The 23,668-nt window shown below is 40.1% G+C and overlaps 1 long non-coding RNA gene across 1 annotated transcript in view; it reads left to right on the forward strand.

The window, feature by feature from the left end:
• LOC120246647 overlaps positions 1 to 23,668 on the forward strand; it is a 38,450-nt gene that overhangs the window by 2,914 nt on the left and 11,868 nt on the right. Inside the window, exon 2 of the long non-coding RNA XR_005532097.1 lies at positions 11,103 to 11,234. This is a non-coding gene — a long non-coding RNA (uncharacterized LOC120246647). The remainder of the gene's footprint in view (positions 1 to 11,102; positions 11,235 to 23,668) is intronic.

A 23,668-nucleotide genomic window follows, 5' to 3' on the forward strand; every position in this document is an offset into this window, starting at 1 on the left:
ATTGGGTCCTTGAAACCCACTTCTATTCGTTCAATAAAAATCATCTGAATGCAAACCCTAGGCCAGGCACAGTGCAAACACTGAAGCTACCTGCGTGGGCGAAATACGCAACATCTTCGTCTTTGTGAAATATCTAGCCTCAGGTTTCTGATTCCCCAGCATAATGGTTTTATCATCAATGAACAGGTTGGGAGCGCCTGGCAGGCTCAGTGGGTGGGGCATGGGACTTTGATCTCAGGGCTGAGTTTGAGCTCCACATTAGGTAGACAGATTACTTTTTTTAAAAATCTTTATAAATAAACAGGTTGTGTATAACTAAATTATCATTTGTTTTTTCTTTTTACGTTTATTGTTTATCCTTGGTTATTTCTTGTTATTGTCCCAATTTATGCTATTTTTGTAGGTTTTGTAGTACAGTTTGAAATCGGGGAGTGTGATGCCCCCAGCTTTGTTCTTCTTTCTCAAGATTGCTTTGGCTATTCAGGCTGTCAATCATTTTTATTTTATTTTATTTAAATAAAAATACCTATCTCTTGCTAATTAGTTCAGAAGCAGCTTTATGTGTTCATGTAGGTACTATCTCAGTAACATAGGCTAACTTATTTTTTTATTTTTTAAATGTTTTTATTTATTTTTGAGAGAGAGAGAGAGAGTGTGTGTGTGTGCGTGCGTGTGAGTGGGAGAGGGGCAAAGAGAGAGGGAGACACAGAATCTGAAGCAGACTCTAGGCTCTAAGCTGCCAGCAAAGAGCTCCGATGTGGAGCTTGAACCCACGAACTGAGATCATGCCCTGATCCAAAGCCGGATGCTTAACTGACTGAGCCACGCAGGCACCCCACTAAATTATTTTTTAGTAGACTTTTTAAAGAGCAGTTTCAGATTCACAGCAAAATTGAGAAGATACACACACATATTTCAGATAATTCTTGTCCCCTGCCTTCCCCCCTCCCCCACATAGCCTCCTCCATGATCAATGCCCCTTACAGGAGTGGTATTGCTTATCACTGATGAACCTACACTGATAGATCATTATCACCCAGAGTGCTTGGTTTACATTAATGTTCACTCTTGGTGCTATATGTTCTGTGGGTGGGACAAATGTATTATGACATGTGTCTACCATTCTAGTATTATATGGAGTAGTTTCACTGCCCTAAAAATCCTCTTGGTCTATCTATCCATCCCTCCTTCTCCCACGACCAACGCTGCAACCGCTCATCTTTATCCTGTCTCCATCATTTTGCCTTTTCCAGAATATCATATAGTTGGGATCATATAATATGTAGCATTTTCAGTTCCACTCTTTCCAAATTCCAGTGATAGAATACGGTGGTATGATCCATATTCACTATGTTATACATTAAATCCTCAGACTTCATCTTGTAGCTGAAAGTTTGTGCCCTTTTTACCAACCTTTCCCTATTTCCCTCACCCCCAGTCCCTGGCAACCAGTTTTCTACTCTGTTTCTGTGAATGACTTTCTTTTCTTTCTTTTTTTTTTTTTTAATCCACACATACATGATATCCTACAGTATTTGTCTTTCTCTGCCTGGCCTATTTCATTTAGCATCATGCCATCAATGACCATCCATGTCATCACTAACAGCAGAACTCCTCTCTTTCTCGAAGATGAATAAAGTCCATTGTGTATGCCTTCTTTATCCATTCACCTGTTGCTGGACACTTAAGACGTTTCCATATGTTGGCTTTTGTGAATAATGCTACAGTGAATATGGGAATGCAGATACCTCTTCAATATCCTGTTTTAATTTCCTTTGGAAATATACCCAGAAGTGAGATTGCCGGATCATGGGGTAGTTCTATTTTCCACCATGGCTGCAACAATTTACATGCCCATCAACAGGGCACAAAGGCTCCCTTTTCTCCACATCCTCATCAACACTTATCTCTTGTCTTTTTGATCAGAGCCATACTAGCAGGTATGAAGTGACATCTCATTATGGTTTTGATTTGCATTTGCCTGAAGATTGGTAACTGTGATGTTGAGCATCTTTTCAATTGGCCATGTATATATCTTCTTGGGAAAAAATAATCTCTTCAGTTTCTCTGCTCACTTTTTAATCGTGTTTTGTTGTGTTTTATTTTGTTACTGAATTGTGTACATACTTTATATATTTTGGATATTAACCCCTATCAGATGTATTATTTGCCAATATTTTCTCCCATTCAGTAGATTGCCTTTTCATTCTGTCAATAGTTTCTTCAGTAGTGCAGAAGCTTTCTAGTTTGATATAGTTCTACTTGTTTATTTTTGCTGTTGTTGCCTTTCCTTTGATGTCAAATCTAAAAACTCATTGCCAAGACCGATGTCAAGGAGGCTTTTTCCTATGTGTTCTTCTATGAGTTTTATGGTTTCAAGTCTTACGTTCAAGTCTTTAATCTATTTTGTGGTGGAAGGTAGGGGTCCAGTTTCGTTCTTTTGCCTGTGGCTGTCCAGTTTTCCCAACACCATTTGTTTGAGGAGACTGTCCCTTCCTTCCTGTAGATTCTTGGCTCCTTTGTCATAAATTAATTGACCATATATTATTAATGATTATTTCTGGGCTCTCTATTCTGTTCCACTGATCCATGTGTGTGTTTGTACCAATACCATACTGTGTTAATTACCATAGGTTTTGTAGTACAGTTTGAAATCAGGGAGTGTGATGCCCCCAGCTTTGTTCTTCTTTCTCAAGAGTGCTTTGGCTATTCAGGCTGTCAATCATTTTTATTTTATTTTATTTAAATAAATCTTTTAAATTTTGTTTTTAATTTTTGAGAAATAGAGAGACAGAGCATGAGCTGGGGAAGGGCAGAGACAGAGTGAGACACAGAATCTGAAGCAAGCTCCAGGCTCTGAGCTTCTGAGCTCTCATCACAGAGCCTGACACAGGGCTCAAACTTGTGAACTGCGAGATCATGACCTGAGCCAAAGTTGGATGCTCATCCAAGTGAGCCACATAGGCACCCCTTTAGAGAAAAAATGTTGATTTATTTATTTTGAGAGAGAGAGAATGAGCAGGGGAGGGACAGAAGGAGAGGGAGAGAGAGGGAGAAAGAATCCCAAGCAGGCTCTGCACTGTTGGTGTGGGGTTTGAACTCATGAACTGTGAGATCACAATCTGAACAGAAATCCAGAGTCAGAAGCCTAACTGACTGAGCCACCCAGGAGTCCCTGGGTGCCCCATTTTTAAAACATAGAATTTTAAAAAGCACAAAAAATGAAAAACCCATTGCGACCCTCCCCCAAAATTATTGATAATATAAACTTAATTTTTAAGAGATTATCATCTTTATACATATTTTGTATCTTCTTGGCTAACGAGGTTACTTTTCTTGTCTAAGGGTAATAGAAGTCCTATTTCAGGTCAGCTGAAATTACTGATCCAGGATTATCTGTTAGAAATTTAGAACCTGGGTGCCTAGGCAGCTCTCTCTTTCTCTCAAAATAAATAAACATTTAAAAAAATTTTTAAAAATTTAAAACCTCAAGTCAAAGTGTGAATTTGAGGAACAGGTAAAGACTATAACACAGAAAATCAGGAGAACATCCAAGACAATTGACCTGTGCCAACAGGGTTATGGTGCCAAGCCCCTTTATATAGTAATAAAAGCTTCCAGCCCATTTCTCTCTAGAACTGGATGTATTACATTTCACTCTTATTTTTTTCTTAACCTCTTTTTCTTTTTAACTGTGGTACCTTACACAACTTGTATTTATTTGTTTAAGTTTTTATTTATTTTGAGAAAGAGAGAGAGAGCACGAGTAAGGGCGGGGCAGAGAAAGAAGGAAAGAATCCCAAGCAGGCTTTGTACTGTCAGTGCAGAGCCTGATACGGGACTTGAACTCACGAACCATGAGATCATGACCTGAGCTGAAGTTGGATGCTTAACTAACTGAGCCACCGAAGCATCCCATCCTACACAACGTTTAAAATAATTTGTTTCATAGCTTTTTTCTGCCTATATTAATGGAACTGTGTGTACCCCAGGCTGCAAGATTTTACATAATAGTTCACTGTTTGATTTGACCTAAACTTCACTCCATACATACATTATTTGAATTGAGTAGTATACAATATGCTCTGTCAATATAAATGAAGAATCACATATGCTTTTGCCTACCTCTTTTGAGTAACACTAAAAATTCATTAAAAATTTCACAAAACGGGGTACCTGGGTGGCTCAGTCAGTAGGTTGAGCGTCTGACTTTGGCTCAGGTCATGATCTCGCTCTTCCTGGGTTGGAGCCTTGCGATGGGCTCTGTGCTGACAGCTCAGAGCCTGGAACCTGCTTCAGATTCCGTGTCTCCCTCTCTCTCTGTCCCTCCCCTGTTCATACTCTATCTCCCTCTCAGAATTAAATAAACATTTTAAAAATTTTTTTTTAATTTTTTCACAGAACTATTTCTACTTTTTGATGCTCAGACAACACAGGTTGGTTGGTCGGAATGCTGTAAGCCATTTCCTTTCCCTTTGACATTCCATAAACAACGTGATAGCATCAAGCATCCTTCCTTTTTTAGCACCAACAAAGACATCCAAGCACATCTTGATTTCCCTGATTCTTTTCTATCAGGGAAAGACACTTAATTGACTACTGTCCAGGAAGTTTCAGTAGAGATGAAGATCAAATTCCTCCACATGACAAAACATGGCAGGTGGAATGACATGTCAGCAGGGTATCAAAGATCTAAGTTTTAAAGGTCATGAGTTCATGTGGTTGTTTCCAATTTTAACTTTACCAAGTCCTTCTTTAGGATCATTTTTTAAAATATGTTTTTAATTTTCCCTTCTTTAGCTATCAGCTTTTCAGAGTTTTCATTGTGTGTGTATATGTATTTGTGATTCATAAAATTGTATATAAAACCAAAAGAAAGAAAGAAAGAAAGAAAGAAAGAAAGAAAGAAAGAAAGAAAGAAAAAGGAAAGTAGAAAACAGTAACATCTCTTATAACTTAAATGGATAAGTAATAGGCATATTTATGAACTAATATTTCCTTTAACAAACTGGTTTTATGAAAACATGCCATTTCTACAAACTTGTTTCAAAATGTTTTTAATTAACAAGCTTTGGAGTTAATGAGTTACATTATGGACATGTATAAGGTCTATAGTAAAACAGTCAACAACAAAATCCTTTCCTCTATACTGAATGTCAAGAAAATAAAACAAAGGATCTGTCACCTATGATAAATGTGACAGCCACTCTTATTTAAAATCATTGATTCAGACTGGACAGACAGGTAACATAGGCTTTTTGTTTATTATGCTGAGTGGTAAGTTCTGTATTTCTTATCATCTTAGGAAAATATTGTACAGTGCAGCAGCTAAATAAAGAAAAGATGTTCAGGTCTAACGAGATCGGAAAATTGGTTTCCCTCTGTGTAAGTCCTGTCCATATCTCACTTTTAATCGAGACCAGAAAAGAATTATAAAGTGTTTCTGTACTACACATTTCTCCTTGGTGACATAGGCTCTCTGATCCCACACTAACCTCTGTGAGAGAAGGCACCAAGCTGGACTTCATGGCCAAGCAGCCTCGGAACCTACAAACACAAATGATAATGATGCACAAGGTAGTCACTCTGAACACCGGGGGGCAGGGGGTGATGTCCTTTAACGGGGGATGGTACTGAATTAGATCAGAATAACAAATATGATCAGAAACAGCTTCATTTACAAGCGTGAGTGCATTTCTCTCTTCCATATTTAGTCTGAGTTACGTTTACATCACTTTTATGATTCTGAATCAGCTAAGTGGCATACTTAGATGAAGTGAGAGGAAGAAGATATCATTTATAAATATCTAACAAGTGAGACATAGTGCATTCTACCCATATTTTTGAGTTGAGATTCTCAGACACAAAGATAAAGAAACAAACGGTAATATTCCTACATGAATGTTTGAATCATCACAAACTTTTATAATGTTTATGTCCTATGCCGAGTATACTTAAACTCTCCAGGTGATTGGGAATAATTCAAAAAGGAAAAGACTGGAATTTGAAAGTATTTCATGGATTTTTTCATGTTACATGCTATACAGGGCAAAAGGAATTAGGAGACACCCTTCTGATCTTGAAGGAGACACAAAATAGTATATGTTGGACTTGCTTAAAATAATAAAAATCAGTTAGAATCCATGGTACCAGCAATTTACTAAGGCTATATTGACCAGCTACTGTTAACTCAAGCAGAGCAGAGCATAGGTAAACAGTCTAATGCTCTAGGTCCGGAAAGTGGGCTCCAAAATCAATCTACTTGGAGCCAGATCCCAGCCCTACGACTTCATAGCTGTGCGACCTTAGGAAGTATCCATCTCTTCGCTGTAAACAACAATAATAACCCACTTTAAGTGACTGCCCTGTCTAGGTTAGACTTAATTTTCAGCTTCTTTTAAAAAAAATACAAAAATAAATAAATAAAATAAATACAAAGGTGGGGCGCCTGGGTGCTCAGTCAGGTGAGTATCTGACTCTTGATTTTGGCTCGGATCCTGATCTCTCAGTTTGTGAGTTCGAGCACCACATGTGGCTCTGTGTGGACAGGGCAGAGCCTGCTTGGGACCCTGTCTCTCCCCTTCTCTCTCTACCCCTCCCCTGCACGTTCACACTATCTGTCTTAAGATAAATAAATAAACTTTTAAAAAATAAAAACAATAAAACAAAATACATACAAAGGTAAAAATTTCAGGACACCCTGTTGACCAGTCACCACTGAGTCTCCAACTTAGCCCACTTAGTCAACTGCTTGCAGGTTTTGTCCTCTGCTAGTGGCTGTAAATAACATTTTCATTTCTTTGTTGTTGGTTTTTTGTTTTTTTTTTTTTACAAATAGTTTACTGTCAAATTGGTTTCCATATAACACCCAGTGCTCATCCCCACAAGTGCCCTCCTCCATGCCCGTCTCCTCCCTCCCCCCCACACCCATCAGTCCTCAGTTTGTTTCTCAGCATTCAAGAGTCTCTCATGGTTTGCCTCTCTCCCTTTCCCCCACCATTTCCCCCCTTCTTCTCCCCCTTGTTCCTCCGTCAAGTTCCTCCTAATCCTCCTATACGTGCAAACATATGGTAGCTGTCCTTCTCTGCCTGACTTATTTCGCTCAGCATAACACCCTCAAGGTCCATCCATGTTGCTACACATGGCCAGGTTTCATGGTTTCTCATTGCCATGTAGTATTCCATGGTATAGATAAACCACATCTTCTTGATCCATTCGTCCGTTGATGGACACTTAGGCTCTTTACATTTTCATTTCTTTGGATAGATCTGGATCATCTACTTTTGAGGAGTAGCCACAGAAGGCCTTTTGCCTGCAAGCAGTGTCTGCTTTAAAGAAGAGACCCTCCCCTGCTTGCTCGCTCTCTCTCTCTCTCTCTCTCTCTGATGGGCATGGAGGAGGGCACTTATTGGGATGAGCACTGGGTGTCATATGGAAATCAACTTGACAATAAACCATGTGAAAATAAATAAATAAATAAATAAATATTAAAACATTTTTTAAAAAAAGAAAGGTGTTCTTATTCTCATAGCATCTCATACATCTCAGAAAAGTGCATCTGGCTTAAAAATTGGAACAATTAACTGTCAACCCTCAATTAACTATAAGCCCCACCAGAGTCAAACTAAAAGTTCTCTTGGGTACCTCAGATCTGCGAACTTTCCTTTCAGGCCACACCTGCAGCTTGACTTTGGTTTGTGTTCTTTCGGGATGGACTTCATATTGCGACCCTTCAGCCAGTGACAAGCCAAATTAGTCCCACCAAAATCTCTCTTCTGGGTCCTCAGACTGTACATGGACACATGGACAGCTAACTATTGTGCATATATTATTCCTAAACTATATCATATACTTTTCCGACCTGTACACATAGTATTTACTGTACTCGGTATTTTAAACAGAGCTCAGTAATGTATTTTGAGACTGGCTGATTAGGGAGAGTAAAAGAAAGCAGCATCATTCTTGCCAATATATTATAAAATGCTACTTTTTGTAGAGGGCAACCTTAGAATAAGAAGCTCATTCACCAGTAGATGGCACTGGTGATTTAATTTCCAGACAGATTATTACAATGGAAAAGCAGTAAATTCCCAAGAATGCCTGATTTCATTTTCCGTCCCGGTATTGAGTTTTCTCCCAGCTTCCAATGTCCTTACCATCTTCCTCAGCTCTGTCTGCCTCTGCCCTAAATAAGAGCTGCCTGAACACGTGTAGCAACTTCCTTAACGAGACTTCACAGTTTTTACCTCTCTTCCAAGCTATCCCAGGAATTAAACTGTGATTTAGTATGTATGACCCACGAAGGAAAATAGTGAGAGGTGGGGCTTTATTAAGTTGAAAACTCGGGGGGCGCCTGGGTGGCTTAGTCGGTTAAGCGTCCGACTTGCGCTTAGGTCATGGTCTCGCAGTTCGTGGGTTCGAGCCCCGCGTCGGGCTCTGTGCTGACTGCCAGCTCAGAGCCTGGAGCCTATTTCGGAGTCTATGATTCCCTCTCTCTCTGACCCTCCCCTGCTCACGCTGTCTCTCTCTCTCTCCTAGAAATAAATAAAAAAACATTAAAAAAAAAAAAAAAAAAAAAAAGTTGAAAACTCCTGCCCTGCAAAAGACACCGTGAAGAGAATGAAAAGACAAGCCACATACTAGAAGAAACCATTTTTTAAAATGTTTTATTTATCTCTGAGACAGAGAATGACAGCATGAGCAGGGGAGGGTCTGATAGATAGGGAAACACAGAATCCGAAGCAGGCTCCAGGCTCTGAGCTAGCTGTCAGCACAGAGCCCAATGCGGGGCTCGAACCCACGAACCGTGAGATCCCAACCTGGGCTGAAGTCGGACACTTAACTGACCTAGCCACCCATACAAGAAACCATTTTAAAACCTTACAACTGATAGAGAACTTATTTCCAAAATGCAAAAAGAGCTCTTAAATGCTAACTAACCCAATTTTAAAAAGACAAAAGATCTGTCTGAACACCCACCACACCAAAGAAAATAATCAGAGGGCAAATAAGCACATGAAAAGGTGTTCAACATTTGTAATTAAGGAATTGCAAACTGAAACTGTAATGAGATACCAATACACCTGTATTAGAATAGCTAAAATTAAAACCAAACCAAACAGACAAACAAAAAGCCTGACAACATCAATGGCTGGAGCAGTAGGAATTCTTACTCATTGTTGATGGAAATACAAAATGGAGCAGCCGCTTTGGAAGACAGTTTGATAGAACCTTACTAAGCTAACTGTTGTCTTCACATACAATCCAGCAACCACACTCCTGAGTATTTACACGACTGATTCGAAAACACATTACATGCAAATGTTTGTAGCAGCTCTGTAGTAATCAAACCCTGGAAGCAGTCAAGATGCCCTTCAAAAGGTGAGAGTGTAAACAGACAGTGGTACATCCACGCAGTGGAGTATTATTCAGTAACAAATATGAATATATGAATATATTTGCATATATTTGAATATGCTATCAGGGTCCCACCTATGAATCTCAAATGAGTGTTGCCATTTAAACTGAAAGAAAACAATGTGAAGAGGTTACATACTCTATGATTCCAATCATAAGACATTTTGGAAAACTATGGTGTAAAGATCAGTGGTTGCCAGTGGTTCCGTGAAGAGGGAGAATTAACTGTGTGACACATGGGGAGTTGTTTAAGGTAGGGTACACAGAACTTTACATAGTCATTTAGAAGGTTGTGGGGTCCCTGGATGGAACACCAAATGTAACAAAATAATCTATATTGCAGAAGTATGAGACAACCTTACTAAAGGAAGGGTGAGAGGGTGGGAAATACGCTGACCTATGTAACTTTGTAAAGGAGTGGAATCTGTAAGACCAAATGTAGTGGGAACTGTCCATAAGCACTGTGTTCCATTTAATAATGGTGCTTCTCATGGGATTCGGGGTTCGCAATCTGGCACTACTATGCATATACATTAAAATTGAATGATTCAGAGCTGCCTGGGTGGCTCAGTTGGTGAAGCATCTGACCTTTGGTTTCAGCTCAGGTCATGATCTCATGGTTTCATGAGTTCGAGCCCCAGGGCGGGCAGTGCTGATAGCGAGGAGCCTGCTTAGGATTCTTTGTCTCCCTTTCCTCCACTTATACTGTCTCTGTCTCTCTCAAAATAAATAAACAAATAAACTTAAAAAATAAAAACAAATAAAAAGAGAAAATTGAAAAATTCACTAAATCGGTGGTGGGTGGTGGGAACCAGGTTTTTCACTATGGGAGTGGAAGTTTATAAGTAAACAGGGGAAGGAGGCTAGAATGACCTGTGGGATAATGGATTATAGGTGACCACTTCAGTATGAACTCCTGTTTATACTGGATATAATACGATTATATGCCTAATATGGATACAAATGGTTACATATAGAAATATTTATAGGTGTGGGTGTCTATAGTTCAGTGTACATACCCACTTCCTCACTCCCTCAGCTTAGAGGACCTAGAGGCAATGACACTCAGTAGCAACCAGCATACCGAGAACCCAAATCTTGGTTTCCAATACTATTCTCTAGTGAAAGGAGCCAGGACTCATTGGAGAAATGGATGCTTTTAGGACTGGGGCATTTTAAGCCTGAAGTAAATTGTAGTGCCCGAAGTAAGGCACTGCCAAACACGCGCGCGCGTGCACACACACACACACACACACACACACACAATGATGGGGGTCTGTCCAAGGGACAGTGGGGCCATCTAAGAGTTCTCAACTGCCAAAGCTGCATACTTTAATCAACAAAATAAATAACGATGGGGGCGCCTGGGTGGCTCAGTGGGTTAAGGGTCCGACTTCGGCTCAGCTCATGATCTAACGGTTCGTGGGTTCGAGCCCCACATCGGGCTCTGTGCTGACAGCTAGCTCAGAGCCTAGAGCCTGTTTCAGATTCTGTCTCCCTCTCTCTCTGCCCCTTCCCTCCTCATGTTCTGTTTGCCTGTCTCTCTCTCAAAAATAAATAAACATTTTAAATAAATAAATACACAATGTAATCAGTGAAATTGAATAGTCTTATTCTGGTGGAGTAAACACCTGACTTGAGGCTGAAAGCTCTGCTGAAATCCTGGCCATGCTGTTTGTTCCCAGTGTTAGCTGCAGTACGGCCTATGAATATTCTACAGGAGGACAGTGATGTTGCAGCCAACTGGAAGAAAAGAGCTGTTCTTCTGGGCGTCCCTCTGACTGCTGACTCTCGTCTCTCAAGAGGACATCAAGATGGTGGGATTGGCATGGTCTAGTGTCTGGTCCCAGCATTAGGATGTCAGAACTTGAAATTACTAATTTCCTCAAATTAGTTGATCTCTACAAATGCAGGATGATGACAAAATACACAAGAAAATAGTGTATGAGCCAAAGGGCAATTTGAAATATAGAATGTAAGGAAAAATTCCAAGGAAATATAGTCAGACAAATGTACTTGGAAGATGCTTAGTGAACACAGAATCAGGAAGATAAAAATGTGACATCTTGGCATAAGTTAAACCTAGTAGTATTTATTCTTTATGTTCTGACATACATTTCTCAACATTTTTTAACACAATGACAATGATTGTTCTTGAACGAATGGTAGATTAAAACTGAAGTTTTTCCCAGGACCATTTTAAAGAAAAGAGTAAGTCTGTGATCAGTCTTATAATCTGAAATGATTCCCATGTTTTACTAACAAAATAATTATAGTAATACAGTTTATTTTTTACCAGCAGTGCTTATACTTTGATTTTTATTATAGTAAGGGTTTTTTTAAGTTCTGTTTTTGAGATCATTCCATAAGATCTTTTTTGTTTTTGTTTTGGAAAGATACAAAACAAAACTCAGGGTTCTTACCTCAAGTTATCACTCCGAATCTAGTAAATGAATAGAGTGGTGACCTACAGAGAGGTCATGAATTCTACCTAATGTTAAGAATTTATTGGCTAAGTGATTTTGCGCCAGTTCTTTAAACACTCTGTGGGGCACCTGGGTGGATCAGTTGGCTAAGCGTCCAACTTCGGCTCAGGTCACGATCTCGCTGTTCATGAGTTCAAGCCCCTCATCGGGCTCTGTGCTGACAGCTAGCTCAGAGCCTGGAGCCTGTTTCAGATTCTGTGTCTTCCTCTCTCTCTGACCCTTCCCTGCTCAAGCTGTCTCTATCTCTTTCTCAAAAATAAATAAAACATTTTAAAAATTAAAAAAATAAACAACGATGCGTTCAAATATAATCTAAGGTGTAAAATAAATAAATCTCTAAGTCCATAATGGTATACATATATACATACGTACATAGGAGAGAAGAGACAAATCTTCTATGCAAAAGAATAATAAATAACTCATGCAGATACTCCATCCTCAAGGAAGAGAAATATAACTTTCCACTCCGTAAGTGTGGGCTGAGCACAAGGACTTCCTTCCAGAGAGTTCAGTGTGGAAACGGTAAAAGAGTAACTTCTCAGTGGAGAAACGTGACAGTACTACCAACAGCCAGGTGACTGAGATCAACATAGTCATAGGTCACATAGACAGTGCATACCTTTGATAGGATGTGTGTGTTGCCTTTATCTTATACACTCATTGTCCAACCACGAGAAAGACATAGAGAATGTATTCTATGAAATACCTGAACAAAACTTCCAAAGTCATCAAAAACAAAGAAAGTCTGAGAAACTGTCACAGCCAAGAGTAACTTAAGGAGATATGACAATAAATGGTAATGTGGTGCCTTGAAAGGGATCCTGGAGCAGAAAAGAGGTTTTAGGTAAAAACCAAGGAAATCTGAATAAAGTATGAACTTTAATGAAAACCATTTTTTTCAATGTTTATTTATTTTTGAGAGAGACAGAGACAGAGCGTGAGCAGAGGAGGGTCGGAGAGAGAGGGAGACACAGAATCTGAAGCAGCTCCAGGCTCCGAGCTGTCAGCAGAGCTTGATGCAGGGCTCAGACTCATGAAGTGTGAGATCATGACCTGAGTCGAAGTTGGACGCTTAGCCTACTTCGAAAAACAATTTTTTAATAATGGTTTATTAATTATAACTAATGTCCCATATTAATGTAAGGTGTTCATAATATGGATGGAATGTATGTGCTGATGTATGGAATTCTGGACTATCTTCACAGGTTTCTTTGTAAGTCTAAAACTGTTTGAAAGTAAAAAGTGAATTTAAGAGCCTAGATTATATATAATTCACTTTTCCCAATTTTACTGAGATACAATTGGCATATAACATATGTAAGTTTAAGATGTGCGACATGATGATTTGATACATGTATATTGCAAAATGTATGTGTGTGTGTGGTGGGGATATTTAAGATTGACTGACTTAGCAACTTTCAAGTATATAATGCAGTAGTGTTAACTGTAGTCACCAAGCTATGCAATAGATCCCCAGAACTTACTCTTCTTTTTTTTTAATATTTTATTTATTTTTGAGAGAGAGATAGAGACAGCATGAGCAGGGGAGGATCAGAGAGAGAGGGAGGCACAGAATCTGAAACAGGCTACAAGCTCTGAGCTGTCAGCACAGAGCCCGACGCGGGGCGGGGCTCGAACCCACGAACCGTGAGATCATGACCTGAGCCAAAGTCGGACGCTCAACCGACTGAGCCACCCAGGCGCCCCCAGAACTTACTCATCTTATAACTGGAAGGTTGTGCCCTTTGACCAGTATCTCCCCATTTCCCCCACCCCACCCCACCCCACCCCACACTACCGGCTGCCACCATTTTACTCGCTGTTTCTATGAGTTAGATTCACATATAAATGAAATCATACAGCATTTGTCTTTCTCTGCCTGATTTATTTCACTTAGGGTAATGCCCTCAAGTCCATCCATGTTGTGGCAAATGACAGATTTTCTTCTTTTTCGTGGCTGAATGGTATTCCATTGTATATATATATACCACACCTTCTTTATCCATTCATCTGTGGACACTTAGGTTATTTTCCTAGGTTATGTATAATCCTAATGACTTGTAGATGGGAGGAACTTCCCATACCACAAAAGAGTAAGGCTAAAGCATTATCCTGAAGTTTTAACCTTTAAAAAAAACAAAACTACTGACCAGGGCACCTGGGTGGCTCAGTTGGCTGAGGTTCGACTTTTAGTTTCAGCTCAGGTCATGCTCTTGCAGTTCGTGATTTCGAGCCCCACGTTGGGCTCTGTGTTGATGGTGTGGAGGCTGCTTGGGTTCCTTTCTCTCCCTCTCTCTCTGCCCCTACCCTGGTCATGCTCTCTCTCTCTCAATAAACAAATAAACTTTAAAAAATTTTAAGGGGTGTCTGGGTGGCTCAGTCAGTTAAGCATCCCACTTTGGCTCAGGTCATGATCTCACAGTTCGTGAGTTCAAGCCCTGCGTCGGGCTCTGTGCTGACAGCCAGCTCAGAGCCTGGAGCTGCTTCAGATTCTGTGTCTCCCTCTCTTTCTGCCCCTCCACCACATGTGCTCTCTCTCTCCAAAAAATAAATAATAAAACATTAAAAAAATTTTAATAAAAAATAAGTAAAAATTATTGACCATGCTGTGACTACAATATATATTAATGTCATCTGTCATGGCATTCTGATGGACTTTCACTGATTCATGCAAGGGTCATACTATCTCTCCAAAAGGCCCTGAGAAATATGTGAGACTGAGTTGAACTGACATGTTGCCTGGAAGTTATTACTGAGATTTTGTGAATGGAAGGAGGGTAGCTAAAGCCCTATAAATCAGGGGTAAGTCCCCTACACTGCATAATTTCCTTGTCCCAAATAGCAATGGGCATTTCACTGAGAAACACTTGAGATGGAATTAGGCATTATTTCTATTTTCTGAAGACATAGACTATCAGCATGGGACTACATTTTAATATTACTTCCACCATCTTGATTTGTTATTGCTTTTTATATAATTGAAATTACTCACTTATATTATTGTCACTTTCTTCAATAAAGTTCTGTGAAGTAGCTAGAATGGTCACCTTGATATTATAAGTCAGGACCATGGCAAGCGTAGATGTTTTGTGGTACCCCCATGTCAATCAGCAGGCAACCCCATCATCTGCTTGTCATTTTATGACGGACACAGGTGAATCTATGTTTTTCAGTTTGGAGAAATATCCAAAATGAGGAGCTATATTTTCCAATTGACTTTTTTTTTAATAGTTTATTTATTTTTGAGACAGAAAGAGACAGAGCATGAGTGGGGGAGGGGCAGAGAGCAAGGGAAAAAAGGAATCTGAAACAGGCTCCAAGCTCAGCCCAGAACTCCGACACAGGGCTCGAACGCATGAACTGCAAGATCATGACCTGAGCCGAAGTCAGACACTTAACTGACAGCCACCCAGGTGCCCCTACCACATTAACTCTTTGTCCTAATTAACTCTCAGGTGAAAGAGAAGCTTGGTGCAGATCATTGACATAAATTACAGTATTCTACTTCTCACCCATCATAAAGAATGTGCCATTTTATTGTCACAAGATAGATTTCCATTGATTTCAAGTTAACTATATTCTAAGGAAAGGTGTCATTAATTTGTTAATCTTCATTTGTAATGAATTTCTACATACTACAACCGCCACCTTCTATAAAGATGAGGTGAAAATTGAGGGACATGTTTTCAGTTTTTAAAAATGTGTACTGTGAGTTTTACTTAGAAAAACTCTTGAAGTTACTTTCCAAATTAATAGCATCAACAATACACACATGCATACACACATACACACATACATAAAAACAGTTAACTTCAGAATAAAAAAATTATAGTTTTGTAACCATTTCAGTAAAGAAATTTCTGGTTAATTTAATTTTGTGGTGAACTTAAGGTTCATCGTCTGCTACATTTACTTTCCAAATTTCTTTTTGGTTGGTCCTGGGTGGCTCAGGTGGTGAAGCGTCCGACCTCTCCTCAGGTCATGATCTCGCGGGTTTGTGAGTTCAAGCCCCGTGTTGGGCTCTGTGCTGGCAGCTCAGGGCCTGGAGCTGCTTCAGATTCTGTGTCGCCCTCTCTCTCTTACATCCCCTGTTTGCACTCTACCTCTCTCTCACACGCACAAATAAACATTAAAAATTTTTTAAACTAAAAATATTTTTGAAAATCTCTTTTGGAAGTACAATCGAAACCATGACAATATATGTAGCAGGATAACAAGGATAGAACACGTTGCCTGCATCCCTCCCCACTGGTGGGTAGAAACACATGGAAGATAAAACCTCACCTGATAAAAATGGACTTTAGAGGAAAAAAGTTAAATATTGTTTAAGGACTATTTCCAAGAAGCTGTTTTCTCCATCCTTGGGATATTTAAAACTAGGAATCTATCTAGTAAAGATAAAAGTCAGATGGCTTTGCCTTAATCTTTTTTAATCTGTCACCAGAACCATCATTGCTTTGTGAAAGGTGGACCACGGCCTGATTGAATGATTACCATTTTCTTTATATCAGTCTGTGGTCGCCTTATATGATCTCAGTTCACAACCTGACCTCTGACAGAGACTTGGAAATCTCCCTGATTCCATTAACTTGACACTCCACAATGATTTATATACGTGGCTACACTAATCCATTGTATGTGAGTTTTTACAACTTTCAATCCAGAAGATACACTTTCTGACTTTCTCACATGTTCTTTTTGGCAGTGTATTATAGGCGCTCCTGCTCTTCTCAAACTCGGGTGTTCTTAAGAACCACTCAGGGATTTTGTGAAAATGAAGTTTTTTGGGTTTCATTTGAAGAAATTCTGATTTATAGATCTGAGAGTAGGGTCCAGTGACCTGCATTTTTAATAAGCAGCCCCTCTCTTCAAAAAAACTTCTGTGCAGGGAGCCTATAAATCACGCTTTTTAAATGCTTTTAGTTTTCATATGCTTTTTGTTGAAATCATTGTAGAGTTACCCAAAAACTGCAAAAACAGCACAAAGAGTTCCCATATACTGTGTACCTGGCTTCCCTAATATTGACATCTTACGTGACCATAGTACCAGAGTGCATAGTACATAACCAAACCCAGAAAATTCACATCCATATGATCCTATTAGCTCTTGGACAGACTGGAGTTATGCTTCCTTGGTTGTCCTGCTGACATCTTCTCCAGCCCAGGGCACAATGCAGGATTCTGCCTTGTGCGTAGAACTTGTTTCTCCGCAGTCTCTTCCAACGCGGGACAGCTCCTTCATCTTGTCTTCCATGACCTTGACATTTCTCAGGAGTACCGACCAGTTATTTTGAAGAATAAACCTCAGCTTTAGTTTTCCAATGTCTCTAGAAAACCAAATTCTGCTCATGCATTGCGGCAAGAACACCACCTAAGTGACGGTGTGTCCTCAGGGTACATTATCAGGAGGCTCATGATGTCACCATATCTCAGGACGGCTGGTGTCTTTGGGTGCTTGTCTGCTGACTGTCTCCAAGCAAATGTACTCGTTTTCCCCCTTGTACTTAATAGCTATCTTGCACGAAGATACTTCTTGACTAAATATCTTGTTTCCCGTCATACTTCTACCCACTAGTATTAGCATCCATTGATGACTCTTGCAACAATTATTCCATGTGTTTGCTAACTGGTAATTTTCCATTTTTTACAATATTTTACATGTATTAATTGGGAGTATATTTAAGGAAGAATTGTCCCTTCTACCTCATTTATTTACATACTTAGTTATATTTATTCAATTCCTTGTTTATACTTGAGAAACTCGTTCTACTTTGTGCTCACCCAACACTATGAGTTTCTATGATCAGTTAGGCTCTACTCTTACCTCCAGGACACATAAGTGAGCAGGAAATGGTCCTTGCTCTTGAGAACATTCTAAGGTATAATCCAGGTGAGTCTGAGTAGTCTAACTTAATTTCCCCAAGCCTGCTTTGTCAGACTGAATCGATACCTGAACTTCTGGCATCCGCCAGGTGCTCTCAGCATGACAGCATGAGCATGAGAATGACGCAGGCACCTTGTGAAACAGACAGACCACTAGTAAAGAATCTGGCTCAGAATAGCCAGGAAGAACCTGGGCCTCTGCATCTGTTACTATGTCTCCTCAATGTTTGAGATACAGGCGACTGAGAATCCCATCTGAGAACCCTTGCTCCAGACACAAGGGCTTCCCATTCACTTTGATGTAGTTTTAATCACAACGTGTCTTTTCACTTCTTCAAAATATCCTCTCTTCCAAAGCCCTGGGACAGTTGTTTTATTTAGGGCCATCACTTTCCCTGAAAGCACCAACTTCTCTGCCCAATAGAGGATGAAAGAAACACTGGTTTTCATTCAACAGCATATCACCAGGACTTGTTAGCAGCATTGAAAAAGGGAGGTTTTGCTGAAATCTGATCTCTTGAGGGTCTGGAACTCCTGAGGCTTGTTCTATAAGCTTCCTGAAGACCATCGTAGAAAAACTGATAAAACACATTCTTACAGTTCAGAATGTTGTAAAAAGTTAATACTTTTTTTTTTTTTTTTAGTTTATTTATTGATTTTGAGATAGAACGTAAGCAGGGAAGAGGCAGAGAGAGAATTTCACACGGGCTCAAACTCATGAACCATGAGATCATGACCTGACCAAAATCAAGAGTCAGATGCTTTACCAACGGAGCCACCCAGGCACCTCCTAAAAGTGAATATGTTTAAGTAGACTCCATAGCAGTTTTATATTAGAATCTTGGGGCAAATGGCTTTTCTGCCTCAATGGACTGTCAATTTACTTGGTGTCCCTAGTTTTCTTTTACCCCTTCAGCAGCAGAAAGAATGCTTATTTATAATTAATTTTGAAAAATACCAATTTGAGGGATATAGATAGAAATATTATTTAGTGCTTTTAAAAAAGAAATATTACTTCCTGCTTTAAATAAGCCACTCACATGATGGTTTATTTCTTATGAATGGACTTGGGGCCACAAGTTCAATTAATGAATTTTTTCTGCATGAGAGAAATGGTTGAGCTGGGAAAACTGAGGGGGAAAGTCTCCCGCCCTAATGTGTTACTCAGCATGTTCAGGTTACTGTAAAGTTTGTTTAAATTTCCATCTATCTTCTTAAACGGTCTTAAATATAAAACAGATTTAAACCCTTTAAGGGAAAAAGTTACCTTATGTACCTGCTAATCTCCTTGTAAATCTCCTGAGGGTATTTAATGGATGACTTAAACTTGACGTCCAAGGGGGAAGTTTGACAGTTTTATGAGGGAATTGGCTCCTTTCGGTTCTCTGGCGGGTGTTTTGCCTCTCAGCTGTTCAGCCTCATTCTGAGGCATCTCGTGGCTGTATCTACACACCCAGCCCATGGCCAGAGCCTGAGCTGCATTTCCTGCACATCTTCATCTCAGCCTTGCCTCTGTCACAAGTAAACCCCCAAATCATTCCAGGAACATCTCTCCTGAGAAGATTTTCCTTCTATGCTCCTTCTCTCACTTGCAATTCTCTTTTGGGTGATGTGAAAATACATTGGAGGCTGGAGTATGTGCTAAGGGACTACACAGGAGGAGAATGCTTGAGGGAGGGTACATGCCAGACTCCAAGGCACAGAGCAGATAAAGATGTTATGCCCCAAGGGTGTATATAACAGTGTGGTTAAACAAAAGGAGAGAATGGGGGTGGGAGCTGTGCTCCAGAATATTTCATGTCACAGAACGGTCATTGTGATCAATTTGTCCAAGATGGTAGTCATGATGATCAATTTGTCCAAGATGGCATTGGTCTGGTTCACACAAAGGAGGGTAAGAACGTCTCTGTTTGCCTCCAAGAAGACCAAAGGGTTGGTGCTACAAGGAGAATATGTAAGAATTCAGAGATTCAAAGATAAAATGAACCGCCCTGGGCAGTAGCAACTTTTTCCATCTCTGGAGCAATTCAAACATCAACGGGCTACCTCTGGGGAATTCCTATGTATTGCATACAAGACTTAAACATTGCTTAGGTTTGGGTGATGACGCCCTTTATGGTTTCTGATATTTTATGATTTTGTACAAATCTATTGATGATTTAGGATAGGTTTGAATTCTAGAATACCGAAGCCAAGGTAAATGTTTGAATTCATGCTTTGTATCCAAATCGCAAAGGAAAAGATCATATGCCATTCAAAGAAATTGTCTATTAAATTGCGATTTTCCTGAGAAGTTCCCTACTAATTAAGAGAATAGATTTTAAGTCACTAATTGCAGGAAGACTCCATCAAATATTTATTGTATGAATAAAATCTGGATAATTATACATGTGCACAAATCACATGTTTGTATTAGATTTTTCATTCATTATTCCTCGGCTTACAGAGAGATTTGAGCTAGCTATATGATAAAGAGGCTCACTGTAGCCTGCATGTGACTATTAGCTAATTTTAAGAAAACAAGGTTAATTTCATATGCTCTTCTGGTGCCCCAATTATTAAAGCAATTGCCACTTTTATAACCAGTACTCATATATGTCAAGTATAAGAGAGGAAATAGAGTGTCATAAACTTGATTACCAATAATTGAAACGCCACACTTACTTTAGCTAGATAATTATTGTGGTTTTCAATGGGACCATACTCTGACAATTGCGAGGTTTTTGCCTAGTCTCACCTTCTGCCACTAGGAAACACATCCAGGCATATTTTAGAGGAGCAGATGGGCAGTAATAATGCATGTTTCCTAAGTAGATCACTCACAATCTAAATGCTCGCTCACTTATTTATTGCCTTAGTATACTTTGGAGGAGTTGAGGCTACTTGGATATTGTGGATAGCTCTCTAAATTACCTATATTTAAGGAGGCATCACTTACCCCCTTTGTTTCGGGGGCTAGTAGGTGAACAATTGTTTTTCTGACTCTTCTCTAGCAATTGGTGTTGAGACTTCTGTTGTACCTAACATACTTTGGAATGTATATTTCAGGCCTTTTGGTAAATTGGTCCTTAGGTGTCATAAGGAATCAAAAGAACACGATCTTAGCCCGAAAGGTAACTTGATGTGAAAATATCTCTCAATTGTGATTTATCCTTGTAAACAGGACATTTCGTCATTATGACTGGTGAAATAATTTTATTTGAGTACCATGTCTAAATCAAAAGAAAGCTTTAATAGAACCATTTGAATATGTCTGTGAATACTAGCTTCTAATGTATGGTTTAGAACACCTTTAGGATCATAAAGTACATATTTCAATGAGTCAATAGCTGTTGTTTGGACCATGTCTAACACAACCTGTTGCCAATATGGAGTGTGATGAGGCAAAACTGAATTTCTAAGGCCATTTTCCATTGATTCTGAGTTACAACTGCTATTAGATCATATTCTTAAAGTAATCGATACTCACCAGTAAAAAATTACTAACACATCACTAAGAGGATTGAGCCACAAATGCAATGTATGAATGCAGAGTAATTTTACTAAAATATATCATAACTTGCTCCTTCTATTGTTCATATATGTGAATTAGGGGGTAATGTATTAATTATAACAAAGGTGAAGACATACTGAAATATGTACCCTGTGCTTACATAAAAGAGGCGCACGCAGCCATACATTGAAGGCGGCTAACCGTCGGCCGCACAGAAGATGCCAGCACCTTCCAGCAATGTGCATACAACAACCTTAAACCTGCTTGCTTAAACAAGCATGCCATGAACTGTGGACACCACAACTCTCCACATTTTCATTATACGGAAGGAGATGGTGAATCATGGACAAGGTCACTGGTCCAAGGTCAGAGCTTATACTAGGCAGAGCAGGACTTGAACTGGGCGGTCTGCTCCAGACTTCATGTTCCCAGCTCTCAGCAGAAACCATGTTAGTTTCTGTGTTAACATATTTACTGAATGGAATCATCTAAACCAAATCAAATGTCACCCAGTTCGCACGTCAGGAGGCTTCTTTTCCTGATGTGTTTTAGGATGGTACTTGAGACATTGTTATTAATTTGGCTTTCCTGTCTGCAGACTGTACATTTGCATCTCTGCAAAATTAGCAATCAGTTCCTTGGCTCGGCTGCAAGCATTTTTACATAACTGCTAAGATAATAAACAACTCCTACTTTTCTATAAGCAGAGTTCTCTGTTGGAATGCAACAGCCACAGAAGGGCCAAAATGTTGAATGCCAGCGCTCATCTAAGAAGTAGGACTGGCCGGCAAGACCCCCTCCCCCACATCCTGCAGGCAGGCACTGGATGATCATTGTGCACGAACCCTGCACCGCCGGGGCACGTGAGCCCCTTCTTCTGAGCACCAGCCTCGCGCCAGGCTGCTGGGCAATCACACGAGACACAAGCGTGTACGTGAGTTGTTTCCATTACACGTGTTCCTGTCCTGAAGAGGCTTATAAGGCAACATTTACTTAGGGCACGATTTCCTAATTTCAGGCACTTGCTCAAAATTTCAGTCTTCAATACAGGTTAATTTAAAAATTGTTCAGGAGCGCCTGGGTGGCTAGTTGGTTAAAGCTTCTGACTCTTGATTTTGGCTCAGGTCATGATCTCCAAAGTTCGTGTGAGATTGAGCCCTGCATCTGGGTCTGTGCTGACAATGCAGAGCCTACTTGGGATTCTCTCTCTCCCCCTCTCTCTCTGTCCCTCCTCTGCTTGTGGGCATGCGAGAGAGAGAGAGAGAGAGAGAAAGAGAGAGAGAAAGAGAGAAAGAGAAAGAAAGAATGAAAGAACGAAAGANGTCCCAGATAAATTCCAGCAGAATTATAATCATAATAATTATTATTATTTTCTACTTTTCTTCACTGAGAAAGTTGGTCTAAATTCCTGTCTGCCATGACCAGATATAGAAGTCTCATCCTTTGAGTCTTTACTATTCCTCATCTCTCACAGCCCCTCAACAAATCTTTTTGATTATTCATCTAAATATTTCCTGAACTTGACCACTTTACCAGTCTCCACTATATTGGGTTAGGAAAGGAAAAGAAGGAAAGGAAAGGAAAGGAAAGGAAAGGAAAGGAAAGGAAAGGAAAGGAAAGGAAAGGAAAGGAAAGGAAAGGAAAGGAAGAAAGAAAGAAAGGAAGAAAGAAATGGAAGAAAGAAATTTAAAAACAAGCAAATAAAAACAAAAACTGTCCGTAAATGGTACAGGACATGTAGAAAACAGATATTTCTTCACTGTTGTCATTATTAGAATGTTCTCACGTTCTCTCTTCAGGAGGAACCAGCAGAGGCTTTGCTGATGTTCAACGTGAGGACTACCGTGGACTTTCTGAGGCCCCTTTCTGGGTCGCTGCCCTGGGTCGCTGCCCAGGGCCGCTGCGAACTCGAGCAGACGCCCTTTGTTTTCTAGATCCGTTCCTCTGGGAGGTGGCAGTCAGCGGCCACCGTGAATTCCGTGAGACGAAGTAGTCTGGAAGGGAAGTCTGGGACTAAATTCCCCAAAAGAGAAAGCACCGAGGGGTCTGGGTCTGGCTCACCAGTGCGCCGGGTGCGCGGGTGGACACGCAGGAGTGCGGATCGATGCAGCTCAGCAGAAGGCCCCTCCGTGTTGATTCTGGATCAAAGGCACTTGCCCCAAACCCTTCAAGGACCACGACTTAACAATTTGTACAGCACAGATTTATCCAAAGTTGCGAAAAGACGGTTGAATTTGTTAAGACGCCTAATTATACTTCTTGCTCTCCACGTTAAGGTTCAGAGCTCCGAGAACGCACAGCGGGCGGGGGGACGCACTGTGCAGCCGTCCAGCTGCGGAAATCAGGTGGTGCGAAGGGGGCCGGCGTGGAGTAGGGGGGAGAAAGGACG

Source organism: Hyaena hyaena, unplaced genomic scaffold (genome assembly GCF_003009895.1).
Source record: "Hyaena hyaena isolate Hyena2069 unplaced genomic scaffold, ASM300989v1 scaffold_475, whole genome shotgun sequence".
NCBI lineage: Eukaryota > Metazoa > Chordata > Mammalia > Carnivora > Hyaenidae > Hyaena > Hyaena hyaena.